The following is a 9,635-nucleotide window of genomic DNA, read 5'->3' on the forward strand; positions in this document are numbered from 1 at the left end:
GACATTCCAGGCCAGATGGCTGATACTGTCCTGTACGCACTCGTTACTAGGAGACCTTGTGTATAGCCTCAGGTGACTGAGTGATCAGATGTCCGTCATGTTCCCAGGCTCTGCTCAACCCTGAACACTGATGAGACCAAACCACTGTAAGCTTAACAAGGGGACACCACCCAACCTGGGCTCCTCCCCACAGACTGATGACACCTCCACGTCACCATCCACCTCTTTTTGACGGCACACTGATCAGCGAAATATTCCTTCAGATGCTGCTGATCTGCTCCAACCTTGGGAGGTGACAGACATGGTCCCCAGAGAGCTTGCTCTCCCAATAGCCTCAACTGCCTCTCACATCCCAGCTGGGTCAGCCCCAGCCTCTGGGACAGTCCCCAGGAACCTGAGCTGCTTGTGTTTCTCAGGAAGGGACAGACACCTTGGGAACCTACCCAGGACCTTCCGTGGGAATCAGTGCAGCCACTGGCTGGAATCCTGCCGAGCCAACTCCCACCCCTGGCACACCTCAACACATCCTCACCGAGGCAAGATGGGGTAGTGGGCTCTGGGTCAGAAAGACCTGGGCTCAGAACTGGGCTCTCCCACTCACTGGCTATGTAGTTCTGGGAAGGTCACTGTGCCTCCATTTCCATGTCTATAAAAGAAGGATAGTAATGGTTATTAGCCAGAGTTAAGAACCACTCAATTTAATTTGAGCAGAAAGGGGTTTCATACAGGGGGTTAGGTGCTTTGGGATGGTTGGGGTGACTGCATGGGGGAGGGGAGGAGGTAAGACTGAGTCTCTCAAGGACCTGCTCCCTCGACCTGGGCAGTAAGGGAGGTGGGCATCCGGAGGTTGCCACTGATATTCCCAAGTGCTGGCATACACTGGAGTGGCTGTGATCCAGGGAACAGGGAGACGAGGCCCCCACTGCTGCCACTAGGGGTGAGGCCATACCCTCTACACAGCTGCAGGAAAAGATGCACCTCTGCAGGGGCCTAGTGGCCTGAAGGGAGCTGCCACAGCAGCAGGAAGGCAGCCGCTGGCACTGTTCTACACGCCAAACCACATGCGAGGGTCCAAGCATGGGACCGCAGTATGTGTCTGCCACGCTCCAGGAGCCAGGCTGGGAGGTGCAGCTTTAACTTTCTGCCTCTGAAGGACGGGAAATAGGGGAACGGGTCTGGGTGCTACTCTGCCTCACGAGGATTAGCCGCGTTGCTGCGTGGAGAGCACTCAGCTCTGGGCACCCGGCGCGTGGGGAATGAAAGTGGGCTCTGCAGAGCACCACAAAGGTCATGACTACATGCTGGCCACGTGCCAGCACCGGACCAGTTAGAGGAGACACAACAGACATGACAGTCCCCGGCCCTGAAGGGATGAGGACACTTCAGGGCAGCACAAAGTACAATATAAAGCAAAGTGGTCAATGTAACACGACAGCCCAGGGGCTCAGGTTGCTGGCACTTCAGCCGGTTGTGGTGAGGAGTGAGGAAAACACACCTGCTGGAGTGAGGACGACTTGTAACTCTGGTTCCTCAGCCTGGGTGATGCCCACCCACAGGCTCCTTGCCCCTGGGCATAATTCATAGACTGCCCCTCCCTGTCACACCTACGGGAGAACGTTTTTGCTGGACTCTAGACACTTTACAGCTGGGGCGAAGATGAGGACAGAAGGGAGAAGGGAAGAGCTGCTGACAGTTTCTCTGCACCATGGAGCTCTCTTTCCCCTGAGCAGGAAAGGTCAGCCTGACATGAGGAAGGGACCTCACTGACCTTCTCAAGGCCTCCCCACACCAGAGAACTGGAGAAAAGGGACAGGCTACGGGCGGACAGTAGGCCTGGTCCCAGCTTCCTCCCTTCCACCACCGGGCTGGAGGTGTCTTTGTGAGGCGCCCTCGTGTGGGCCAGAGCGGCCCTGCAGCCCCGCCACCGGGCCGACCCCTGCTTCTGCGCCTGGGCCTGCGCTCTTTGTGGCTGAGCCTAGACCTGCGCTCACTGCTGCTCCAGCCGGCCTCCCTCCAAGGTATAGGCTTTACCACTGTTTTCTCACTTGTATTTTAAAAATCGATAGTCTACACATATCAAAGAGTATGTATTAGTTATCTAATCTTGTGTAATCAATTACTCCTAAAATGTAGATGCTTAAAATAGTAAGCATTTATTATTTTATAGTTTCCAAGGGTCAGGAATCGAGCAACTGCTTAGCTGGATGGCTCTACTCAGGGCCTCTCAGGTAGTCGTTTTCAAGAGTTGGCTTGGATCCACGAGCCTCCACAGGAATGAATTTAAGCTGCCAGGTAGCATTTGGCTGGCCTCTCCTAAGAGAGGCTTGCTTAGAGGGGTACACTATGCACCCCAGGGAAAGCCATTTATGTCCTCCCTGTTGTAAGGTTTCATGTTGTAGGGATTTCACGAGAGTCTTAACAGAAAATCCGTGGTACAGCAGATGCTCACTGTAGAGTCTTTCCTTTCTTACCCCTGCCCCCTCCCCCACTGCAGCTTCTTGTTTTGGAACCAGAAGTAAATGAAAGAAAAAAATTCCCAAGCAAATCATAGTGCTCTGAACTCCATTGTCATTAAAAGAGCATTAATTAATTGCTTACCCACAGAAAGGAAAAATTAATTACCTATCATGAAATTTAAAAAAGAAAAAAGGAAACATGAGTTTAAATTTTAATTAGGGCCCTTATATGATGGGAATGGGAATGAGCTAGTTTCTCTCCAGCCTAACTGTTGGCAACTAATGTGACGGCCTCTAATCTCTGGGCAGCCTCCTGCTCCCATTACCTCCTCCAGACCTCCAGCCGGACCTCGTGTCCGAAGAGGCAGAGCAGAGGGACTTGGAGGGGCAGACCATTCCCTCCAGGACTCTGGCCATTGCTCCTCAGGGAGCTGCTCACAAGCAGGGCTTCAGAAACACAAGACAAGGTCCACTGCCCCAAATCCACCTGTCTTGCCTGGTTCACTGCTACCTAAAATGTTACCACTGGAATAGTGGTAGATGCTGTGATGTGCTGTGGCCCAGACCCTCCTCCAGGAATGCAAGATACACTCCCCAGCCCCTGGGACAGCACACAGCTTCAGTTACCAGCCCCCTTTCAGGTGCCTACACCACACTGCCTCTCCAGGCCAGCCTGCACCCTGTGGCAGACCAACGTGAGGTATGAAGGCCCAGCACTCACGTCAGTTTGGGTTGGCTCTGAAGATCATTTCCACTCCTGTGCTCTGGGCAGTGTTGGCTGGGTAGTTGTTCAGATTACGGTGCAGCTCACCTTCCCCATCCAGCCAGTCTTGCTGCTGATCCCTCTCTTCCACAAGTGATAATCCCACAAGAACCCCTAACAGATGTCCTACATGCTTATCTCCATCTCAGAGTTTAGCTGGGCCCTGGAGGAGACCTTGTTTGTTGGGCATCTCAACTTGGGACAGAGATTTCAATTAAGCAGTGTTAAAAATGTACATTTTATAGATTCATCAAATTAAGGGAACCCCTTGAAGTTTCTAGCCCAGCCTCCCTCCCGGTGGAGCAGTATGTTTAGAGTGTGCCCCAGCTGATGGTGCTCTACTGAACATACTGTCTATGATAAGGGCTCGTCATCTCAGAGGGGCTCTTTTGTTTTCTGGAGAGCTCAGGTGGCTAGAAGGCTCTTATACTGGTCAACTGCTGCCAGGCAGAACCACAGAGCAAAGGTCTATGTGGGTGCCAGTCCTGTGCCCAAGAAATACCTGGATGAGGCCTCTTTGACCAAGCTTGCTCTAGAGCACTGTTGTTGCTCTGGCCCAAGGGCAGCTATATGGGACATTCCTGCGGTTGCCCTGGCCTGACCAGCCCGCTCACTGGGCACCCAGCCACATGACTGTGTGCATGCAGAGGGTCCACACACAGTTTCTGGACCCCTGCCCCAGGCCTTTACTAATGGCACTATTACAACCATTGGAGACATGTCGCGTGCCCTGTCCTCGCCGGCAAGAACAGCATGCAACAACAGCAGGATTCTTCTGCAGAAAGCTTTATTCTTCAGCTCTTTGTGAAACAAATGAGTTGGGCAGGACCCAGAGGGGAAGGAGAGGCTTGCTTATATAGTTCTCATGCTCTGACCTGGTTGGTGCGGCTCCATATGCCTTATTAGCATAACCATTTGGTGGGTCTCATTGGTCCTTATGCCAAGGCGCAATTAGCATGTAGTTTAGTGGTGTGGGATGATTTGTCATTAGGAAGTTCGGGGCCTTCCGGCTGCCCTGCATTGGGCGCTATTTTCTGAGCGCGGCTGCCAACATCTCCCCCTTTTTTGTCTAACAGAAGCTCAAGGTGGAACTTGCCAGCAGAGGCGGAGACAGAGGCCTGACCTCCATCATACTTCCTGATGCCCCCTTTTTGGAGAGGGGTTCTGGGCATCTACCCCTATGCAGTCAGGCATGCCTCTCAGAGGGGTCCAAGACCTCTTGCAGTGCTTTGCCTCGCATCCTCTGGCTGGCGTTGGGACCGCTTGGTACAAAGGGTTTGGACCCTTTTTCTCAACCCTCTTGCACCATGAGCTTCTTAAAGAAAGCTGTGATTAAGCATTGAGGTACTCGGGCCTGGTGCAGTGCCACATGGGCTCAGGGTGCAAGAGCTACCTCAAGCTAAAGCCGAGCTTCCTTCTTAAGCATGTTGAGCCACACTTGGGGAGAGGCGCCAACGTCTATCGCCATTAGGGCTTGAGCAAGGATCACCTTGTCCTGCTTATGTTGGTTGTGGAGTCTGCATAACAACCAGAGTAAGAGCATGAGACCTCCAAGCAGGAACACGCCCATCCCAGCCATGCCCGCCCACTCCTTGACGTGGGAGAGAGCTCTGAGGAACCAGGAAGAGAGTCCTTCCGCTACGGAGATATCTAGACGGGTGGAGTTGATGTGGATAATTTCTCGCCGCAGCTCTTCTAGTGTCCCATCGAAGTCTTGGGACCAGTTTCCTGAAAGATACTGGGACAGGTCTCGTGACAGATTAGCTGCCCGTGTAAAATTTTTATATTGAATGCTAGTGATGCAGAGGGCACGATATTTCCGCTCACATCCCAATTGGGCCATTTGCCAGAGCACCTCTATTTGTTCCTCCACGAGATCTATGCGTTGATTGAGGATCATTATTCCTCCTTTCAGTTTCCCATCAAGTGTGGACTGTTGGTCCAGGGCAGAAGCTACTGAGGCTGCAAGGTTATTGAGCTCTGTAGCCGATTTGATGGAGGTGTCTAAAGCTATACCAGCGGCGGTGGCTGCGACCGCGGTCGCGGAGATCAGGAGCACTATGGCGGCTGTAACGCCGAAATCGCGCCTTTCTCGAAACAGAGTCATGGTGTTAGGGGCGTCTACGGGAACAGGGACCCAACGGGGGATGCGGACTACCAAAGCATTGGTAAAGTTACGCGCATCCCAACACTGAGACAGAAAGCAGGTTTCATTGGAGCAGGAGTCAAAGCTACTGTTGGATAAGATAAACAGAAATGGGGGGTATACGCATACTGGAGAAGGTGGAAAAAGGGAATTAGGTGACTCTGGACCTGATTTTGCTGAACACGTGTAGTTCTCGTTGTTATGGGTCATGATCATATTCCAGTGTGCGCGCATGTGGTTATTCTCGCACCAAAAGGTGATATTTTTTACACCGATTCCCCCACCCTGGAGGGCGGAAAAGGGGGAGAGGTCGGTACACGAGCCATTGACTCCACACAGCATCCATTTATGGAAGGGGTTCATGCTCAGCTGCTGACGAAACTCGCCTTCGAGCACCTTTACTGGCCACCAAGCCTCATTGGCTGGCCGTCCCTCCATATCTGGGGAGATGGTAAACTCCTGCCTCTCAGTTGCCCACGTTACTACAGTTGACTGACAGTCAGTCCAGGGCCACAGCTCTCCCTCATAGTCGCCCACACAATGGGAGGCATATTTGGGTTGACGAGGCCTGTCGGTGGAATTGTTCCTGGGAGAGTGTACAAATGTGCCATTGATCCAGAGAACCATCTGGTGGATAGTCATGTTCTTATAGGGCGGGCTCCCTTCCTTATTAGGCCCTTCAAATTTAGCTGACATAACGGGGAGGCTACTGGCCTCTAGAATTATGTCACTGAACCATCCGTATTTCCTCCGTTTCAGGGAGATACAGCCAGCTAGATTCTGAGTGGTGAAGCATAATGACCCATTAGTTACGAAGGATCGGTTTTCTCCCAGGGGAGCTACTAGGGTGTCTTTAACTAAGTAGGGCAAGTTCATACTAGCATTGGTAGTGAAAAAGCGCGGAAAAACGGCTGCATTGAAACGGACAGGCATAGGCTTAGGAAAGGCAGACAGGATTCCCCATCTCAATACTCCCTGAGTCGGGGTCTCCAGTGTCAGGAGCAGGGTCAGGAGGTATAGCGAAGTCATCTCCTTTGTTTAGGACTTTCCTCGTTAGGCGCTCCGGGATCCAGAAGGGATTTTCTTCACCCTGGGGGAAAACACACACAGCTCCCCTGGATCTGATTATGATTGGATCCGGGCCCTTCCATTGGTTAGATAACATGTCCTTCCATTTTACTAGTTCTTGTGGGTCTTTTGGCCACTGATTATGGCGATCCGCTGCTGTATGGCCTTGAGCATCTAGATTCAAAAAATTTATAGTGAAAAGTGCTAGGGCTATGGCAGTTTTTGGTGTGGGGGGTATATCTTCAATTCCCCCTTTTTGTTTAAGTAAATAGGATTTGAGCGTGCGGTTCGCGCGTTCCACAATCCCTTGACCCTGTGGGTTGTAGGGAAGGCCAGTGATATGTTTTATCCCCATGTGATGACAAAATTGAGCAAATTTTGTAGAGGTATAGGCTGGGCCATTGTCTGTTTTCAGAATCTGTGGTAACTCCCATGCGCTCCAAGCCTCAAGGCAGTGCTGGATGACATGGGAAGCTTTCTCTCCTGACAATGGGGAGGCAAAGATGACTCCTGAACAAGTATCCACGGATACATGTACATATTTCAGTTTCCCAAAAGACGAAATATGCGTCACATCCATTTGCCAAACTTGTAAAGGCCTAATACCTCTGGGGTTGATCCCAACATGAGGTGTGGGAAGGAAGCTGCAGCAATGTTGGCAGCTAAGGACAATGTTCCTAGCTTCGGCCCTGGTTATGCTAAACCGCTTGCACAGTGTTTCGGCAGTGACATGAAATTGTGTATGGAATTTTGAAGCTGTGGTGATAGGGTCTAGCAGGGGAAAAGCTATATTTCTGGTTGCGAGGTCTGCCAGGTGGTTGCCTTGGGTCATAGGCCCGGGAAGGCCTGAATGTGCTCTGATATGAGTTATATACAAAGGAGATTGCCTATGAAGTAGTGCTGATTGTATCTGTTTGAACAAAGTGGCTACTGGGCTGGACGCTTTGATTAGCCCGGCCACTTCTAGAGATTTGACTGCATTAACTACATAACAGGAGTCAGACACAATATTTAAAGGTTCAGGAAAGATTTGTAGGACTTCTAAGACTATGCGACATTCCACTATTTGTGGAGTGTCAGGCGTGTAGCCTTTTGTCACAACTTTGCCATCATGGACATAGGCACCTGTGCCTGTCTTAGACCCGTCCGTGTAAACTGTTTTTCCATGAGGCAGCAGGGTTAGGCTAGTGACCCGAGGAAATACTAGGAGATGATTTTTGGCGAAGTTGATGAGGGGATGTTTAGGGAAATGATTATCAAAGGTTCCTGAGAAACTGTAAGCAAGTATGGCCCAATCATCGTTCATAGCACATAATACTTGTATCTGTTCTACACTGTAAGGGGTTATAATTTTAGCTGGAGCCTCTCCGAAATGTGTCATGGAGGTTTTTACTCTTCTCAAAGCAAGTTTGGCCACGGCTGCCGGATAGTACTCTATTGTTCTAGCCTGAGAGGCTTGGGGATGGATCCAGATCAGTGGGCCGTGCTGCCATAAAACTGCTGTTGGCAGCTCCGGGGTGGGAAGCACACACAACTCAAAGGGTTCATTCGATTGCACTCTATTTAATTGTGCTGTCATCAAAGCCTGTTCTACTTTGCGAATGGCTTGTAATGCCTCAGGTGTGAGGGAGCGCGGTGACGTTAGTTGTGGGTCTCCTTCTAGTGTTTTAAATAGTGGAGTCAATTCAGTGGTGGGTATCTTTAAGTATGGGCGCAACCAATTAATATCCCCTAGGAGTTTTTGGAAGTCATTCAAATTTCGCAATTGATTATGTCTTATCTCAAGCTTTTGGGGGCAAATTACATCTGTGTAAATGGTTGCTCTTAGGAATTTGCTAACACTAGATTTTTGGACCTTCTCGCTTGCTATATTCAGTCTCCAATTTTCTAGGGATCTAGTGAGATCTATATATGCTTCTTCTATTTCCGCTGGTTGTGGGGAGGAAAGAAGCATGTCATCCATGTAATGGATGATCTTTAGCGTGGGATAGGTCTTACGAATTGGGTCTAGCGCTCGCTGAACGTACAGTTGACATATGGTGGGGCTATTTGCCATTCCTTGAGGGAGGACCTTCCACTGAAATCTGGCATCGGGTTGTTCATGGTTAATAGCTGGCAAAGTAAAAGCAAATCTTTCCCTGTCCTTGGAGCTTAGAGGTATAGAAAAGAAACAATCTTTAATATCTATTATGAGCACTTTCCATTCTTTGGGTAAGGCAGAGAGGAGTGGCAGTCCCCGTTGTACGGGTCCAAGCATTCTCATTTGAGCATTTACTGCTCTCAGATCATGAAGCAACCTCCATGATCCTGACTTTTTCCTGATTACAAATATGGGTGTGTTCCATGGGGACACAGAGGGTTCTAGGTGTCCCACTTGGAGCTGCTCTTGCACTAAGCAATGAGCTGCTTCTAATTTTTCAGAGGATAGGGGCCACTGAGGAACCCATACGGCCTCCTCTGTGAGCCAAGGTATGGGCATGGCATCTTCAATGGCCCCTATGAAAAACCCAGGCCGTGATGGTCATTCTTTACTTTGGGCAGGATGGGCTCTATGCGTCCCTGTTGGTGTTTCCCCAGCCCCTTGCCAGGGATGTATCCCATGTCCATCATCATGCCTTGGGCGGGGGTGGAGTATTCATTAATGAGTTTGAGGCCTAAGTCTCTCATGACATCCCTCCCCCATAAATTGACCGGTAGAGGGAGTACATAAGGGGTGACTGTACCCTCTTGTCCTTCAGGGGCTCGCCATTTCAATGGTTTGGCACTAATTGAAGGGCTTGACTCATATCCTAAACCTTGTAATGAATGTGAGGATTGGGTCACAGGCCACTTGGAGGGCCACCAGGTTGCAGAGATAATACTTTTATCTGCTCCAGTGTCTAGGATTCCCTCAAAGCTCTTTCCCTCTATTTGAAGAGTTAATTTTGGTCTGTCTGCTAAATCTAATACTATGAAGGCTGAATCCCAGTCAGAGGAGCCGAAGCCCCTTTCTCCCCTCTCCGTGTTGGTAGCAGGATAATTGGCGTGGAGACTAGGTAAAACTAAGAGCTGGGCTATGCGGTCTCCCGGAGATATAGGGTAGATTCCTCTAGGGGCCGAACACATGATTTTTACCTGTCCTTCATAATCTTGATCTATGACTCCGGGATGAACTACCAGGCCTTTCAATGCAGCAGAAGAGCGCCCTAGGAGTAACCCAATG

This window comes from Manis javanica, chromosome 4, assembly GCF_040802235.1.
Source record: "Manis javanica isolate MJ-LG chromosome 4, MJ_LKY, whole genome shotgun sequence".
NCBI lineage: Eukaryota > Metazoa > Chordata > Mammalia > Pholidota > Manidae > Manis > Manis javanica.